The 5,638-nt window shown below is 53.0% G+C and overlaps 1 pseudogene; it reads left to right on the top strand.

Moving 5' to 3' along the window:
• The first annotated feature begins 371 nt into the window (after window positions 1–371).
• Window positions 372–3,821, top strand: LOC124646994 (annotated as a pseudogene).
• Window positions 3,822–5,638: the final 1,817 nt, after the last annotated feature.

Below are 5,638 nucleotides of genomic sequence, written 5' to 3'. Positions count from 1 at the left end.
TGTACTCACGAATTCGATTCTTTGACAGTAATTATTCTTGCCTCATTTTCTTGCAGAGGCTGCCGACATCCCTGCCGATGCCTTGGACAAAGTTCCAAACAACTCTCCGTCAAATGGTGTGTCGATGGTTCTTGCCTCCCACCAGCTTACGCGGGAGCTTCTTGAAAAGGAAAAAAGGTGCCATGGCGCGGATGCACTCGATGATCTTCCCCAAGATCAATCAAGACAAAACTCTGGGGCAGCTGATCGACGCTTTCGCAGTCGACACCAAGGAGATTATCGAGGTATTCAAACGCACTTCGCGTACCTATGGCGCCCTCCTAGCCTTCCAACTTATGATGGGTCATAGCTTCAAAGCCGACATCGAAGAGATGTCTAAGGAGCTGCCAAAAGAGCAAGATGGGCGGTTCGTTGACTTAAGCTTCTTCAAGACGTCAGCCCTTAAATGTGCACGCCAGCTCCTTGAGCTGGTTTCATCAAGGAAGACGTCGGCTGGCCCTAGTTTATCAACTCAGACTCAAGCCCTTTGATTTTTGTAACCAACTTTTCTTTTTGAGCTGTTTGTGAAACAATGTTCTGTTGGATAACTTCTGCTTGTAATAAACTTTGTGCTAGCAATGTTGCTAGCACACTCTTTGTTATGATATTTACACTTGCATTCTCCCGATGGGAGTACCTTCAGTTGTTGATATGAATCGATCTGTCATGTCTTTGACGCTTTTCCTTGCAGGTTTTCCTAGTGCCTGCATTTGTTGATGATTCTTCGGGTGCTCTTTCTGAAGATGATCGAGTCCAACGTATGAAGGACCGCATCACACAGTTGGAAAAGGACCTGCGCAGCACCTATGCTTTGGCTGCTATCATCAATAAGAAAGGCGAGATTGCAGCTGACGTAGAGCGCTATGCTCTTACTGAACTGCATAAGGCCACTAAAAGTTTAAACTGTAAGTTTCCTGGTCTTTGGGTTCATTACTCCTTTGTTGGAAATTCATTGCCTGATCCTCTATTGAATTCTCTGCCAGTCATAGCTTTGAACCGTGCGGAAGAAAGCAAGCGGATCTATGAGCGTGTGCATGCATTGACCCAGCTATCATCAGCCGAAGAAATTTTCTAGCGGGAACACTCGAAGGCTTCGGCTGTCGCGCAGTTTCAGGATCGGGTCCACCAAGTCCATCATTTCTTCGACAAGTGCTACAAAGCTCTAAGGGTAATCTGGAGAACTATGTTCCCTTTGAACGCAGTCCCTCCTACGTTGTTGACTCTGATGTCTGAGTTTGGAAATACCAAGAAGATTCGAGACTTGGTGCGAGCTCAGGTTTTTGCAGGGGCCAGGTTTACGCTTGCTCTTGTTCTTGCACGTTACCCTTCAGCAAATCTGCTCACTATTGCCAACGCAGTTGGTGACTTGGAAACTCTGTATCCAAAGATATTGCTGCCCGCCAATATAATTGTCGACAAGCTTAAAAAGGAGTCGAAGGTACCTGAGGAATGAGAAACTCTGCAATGGTAATCTCAGGGATTAAGGTTGTTTTGTAAATAGGTTATTTTGGCTACTTCATCCAAGTGTTGGGATTGTTTAGCCGAGACTTTTTATTCGGTAGATACATGTATATGTACTTTTACCGTGTTAATGCCGTTGGCAAATTTTGAAGGAGCAAATCTTAATTGCCCGCTTAAATGTATTCGTTGGTCAGCAAATCATTTGAGTGATCAGATCGTGTTGCAGGTTTTGCTAAACCTATTGTATGCGCAACTTTGCTTTCAACCGATGTATGTTTCGACAGTCACTCCCGAATATTTCGGGTGCAATGACTCTGCCGATGGGCCTGTTGTTCTTTGATATTTCCGTAAGTAAAATATCGAACGTGGGTTGTGTTTATATGTATTTCCGAACTCTTGCTATTTTCGGCGCTCGTAGAGGCATCTATAGCAGAGGGAAAGGTTAGCACCCTTGTTTTATTTTGCATCCTTTAGCGCTCGTAGAGGTTTTTTTTGGAGCTTGATCTTTTGCCGCGTACTATGTTGCACCGTTGCTCGCCAAGGGGCGTAGGCAAGGTTTACGACGATGCGGATTAGATGCTCGGAATTACTGCAATGCTTATCAAGGGATTAAAACTTAAGTTCTCATTAATAAAGTAAGCACGGGACTAAAGGGCGAAAAAAGAGGATGGCCCTATTGAAGGTAAATGGAAAAACTAAAAGTTGTTCATCTACTTTAAGCGAGGAAAGGGTTCTTCTTATCTTCCAGCTTGTCCACCACGTTAGTGGTTTTCGAAGCGTCGTTGATTTCACTAGAGGTCTCGACGGCGGTTGCCAATGCCTTGCTTTCTCCTATGTCTCTTGTTCCATCAGCTGTCGAAACTTTTGCTGCAGAAGCTTGGACTGCAGAAGTTAGTGATGTCGATACTTCAAGGGCGAGGTCGGCTGGCTTCTTCTTTGCTCCTCTGGCGCGTTCTTCTTCCTTGATATCGAGTGACGATGACTTTGAAGGAAGGTCAGTAGTTTCCTGCCGCAGTCCAAACTTTGCAGCAATCCTCTGAAAGTCTCGATCACAATTGTCCGAGCGTGAGAAACTTCCATAGACTGTAATGTTTGTCCCGTTGCTCCCAGGCATTTTCAGCTTGAGGTATGCGTAATGCGGTACAGCCATGAACTTGGTATAAGCTGGCCTCCCGAGTATAGCGTGATACTGCGACTCCCAGTTCACGACTTCGAACTCGATCTTTTCCTTCCTGAAGTTGTCGGATTTACCAAAGATGACGTTCAGGTAAACTTTGCCAAGAGAGTACGCCGGTGAAGTGGGGAGAATCCCATGAAAGCGGGTGTCCGATTCTTCTAGCATTCTCATGGTGATCCCCATACTCTTGATCGTGTCGAGAAATATCAGGTTTAGCCCACTTCCACCATCCATGAAGACTTTGCTCATCTTCAAACCCCCGACCTGCGCCTCGACTACTAAAGCAGCGTGTCCTAGCTTTGGTATGGTCATCGGGTGATCTGCTCGGCTGAATGTAATATCCAGAGTGTGGACGCCGGGAGCTATCCTCAGAAGCAGGACGCCGACGCCGGCTCGGTGACCGTCAGCTTCGGCGACCTCTACAGCAAGGAGGTGCGCAAGGTGATCATGGACCTCCTCCTGCCACTCATCGAGAGCGAGCGCGGCGCCGACATCCTCGAGGTCACCTACTCATGCAACACCAGCGGGAAGCTGTTCGACGCACCTCCCGCGACAGTGACCGTGCGGCGCACCGGCACGGGCGGCGTGCCGGAGATCGACGACCCGGCGGCGGTGCCGGAGGTGCAGACGGAGGAGGCCCGGCTGAAGACGGTGACGATGATGAAGCAGGCTCGGGCCATGGCGGACGGCAAGAACCTGGGAGACGCCCGGGACAAGCTGGTGGAGGCGCAGAACGGGCTGGAGGACATCGTGGAGCAGTCGAGCCCGCTGGTGGACATGCTGAGGACGGAGCTGCAGCAGCTGCTGAAGCTGTTCAAGTCGCGAGACGTGTACGACAAGCAGGGCCGCCCCTACGCGCTCTCGTCGGAGACGTCGCACGAGCGGCAGCGGTTCGCGGCGAGGGGCGACATCGAGCCATCGAGGGCATGCGGATGTTCGCCACGCCGCGCGCATGGACAAGTACCTGGAGCAGGCCAAGAAGTTGGACAAGGACCCGACGGCGCCGGTGCCGTCCGTGGAGGAGGACGTCAAGGAGGAGGTCGCAGCCAACCCGCTTGGGCCCATCGCCGGCCCCATCACCTTCTACATCCAGGCCGCCATCCAGGCTCTCCAGGCCATCCAGAAGCTCATCAGCAAGCAGTAGGATCCATCCATACATCATGCATGCATGAAGTTCAACAGGCAGCGCTTACCCATCTCTCAATAATTTGACCTTCCGTTCAAACAATTTGCTGTTGAATAAAATGTGCGTCCCAATTAACGTAATGCTGCTGCAATTTCTGTATATCTTGTGCAATCTCATCTCGCCTTGCTGTACTCTGCAACCCCGCCCGACAAAAAATATTTCATGCTTATGGTGGATGATCATAACTAATAATAAACGTCGACGGAGAAGTAAGTATCAAACTGTAAAAACATTCGAGAATATCAAGGAAGGTGGAGAAGTCCAAGCTAGGACGGATTGCATAGATTGGGGTGTGGGTGAATTGCAGCAATACAGTGGCGGCCAAGGCACTTGTTGAACAGGACAGTCAACACGGCTACATACTTGTTGAACACGACACCAACTAGAAATCTGGTTGCTATGACGACTCCGTACGAAGCATGGTACGGATAAAAATTATCGGTTAATCATCTTCGCACTTTTGGGTGTGAAGACGATGCCCAGGCATAAAAGAAAATTGGTAGGTCGAAGCACTCCAATAATCATGGCCTAGCTATAAGGAAACCTCGAAAGCATATCGTTTGTGTAATCCCTCGACCAACAAAATCGTTGTCAAGTGTGATGTAATGTTGACGTGTCCGACGGATAACTGGTCCACGGGGGAAAAATGACCGTTGGTGAGCGCTCCTGCGACGGGAAGGGCGACGCGGGTGGCGATTCCGTGGTCTCCTCCCTCGCCGAGCGTCGGCGAGGTTCCCCTGTGGCTCCGCCACCGGCGACGGCGGTGCCTCGAGGTCGGTCGCGGTTCTGGGCCTTGGCAGGGGAAAGTTCTGACGAGGAGGAGGAGGATCTGGGGTCACTGGAGGGGCCGGAGACGCCCGCGCCTCCCAGATCTGGTCCGACGCCGGCGTGCTTGGGCGACTTCCTTGACCCTGCGTGGACCAAGGTGGGCAGAGCGAAGCCCCGGGGAGGTCGCCGCAGAGCCTGGGCGCCGGGCGGGCGCGGCTCGATGTTCCGGACGGCGACCGGTGGTGGTGCCGGAGTTGGCGCCGCTCGATCTCCAAGGATGAGGGGCGCGGTGGTGGTCAAGGACCATCAGATCCATTCGCGACCTGTGGGGTGTGCCGGAGTGGCACCGATTACAGCAGATCTGACGCCGGCGGGTGTCGGCGGGGCGCGGGCGGCGCCGCCGGGCTCTCCAGTCAACGGCGTTGGTGCGGAAGAGCCGTTGGCAGAAGACGTGGTGGGCCAAAGTCTGGTGGGCCCTTCTGTCCCCTCCCCCAACGTGGTTGGTGTGGAGCCTGTTCCTGGGCCTGCGGAAATTTCTTCCCTGGAAGTGGGCTGTGGTCAAGGGACGTGTGTGGCCCGTCAAAGGCCCAGCCCACCTCTTCAGCCCAACCCAAGTGTGGGCGGCGGCCCCGCTCCAGTACTTAAGTGGCGCTGGATCCCCGTGGGAACCCTAGATCTCTCTCACAGCCACGCCGCCACTCTCTTGGACGTGCGCGTCTGGCTCAGATCTACCAGATTCTCCGGTCAAATTCCTCGCCGTCTCTCTGCCGCTGCCGCCGTAGGGTCGCCGCTGCTAGGGATGGAGCGCGGGCGTGGAGAGCAGAGGGTGGGGAGCAGCAAGCGAAGCTTTGACGAGTTCAACTCCGACGAGGGGCGCGGCTACGAGCGGGAGGTGCGGGAAAGGAGGAGCTTTGCCGATGAAGGTCGCCGCCGTGACCGCGACCGCGACTGGGACCGCGAGCGTGCCCGAGCGCCAGAGTGGCGGCGGGACGCTGGACGGTGGCGCG

This window comes from Lolium rigidum, chromosome 4 (assembly GCF_022539505.1).
Source record: "Lolium rigidum isolate FL_2022 chromosome 4, APGP_CSIRO_Lrig_0.1, whole genome shotgun sequence".
Lineage (NCBI taxonomy): Eukaryota > Viridiplantae > Streptophyta > Magnoliopsida > Poales > Poaceae > Lolium > Lolium rigidum.
Note: the sequence above shows the minus strand (reverse complement) of the source record. Positions and strands in the feature narration are given on the sequence as shown.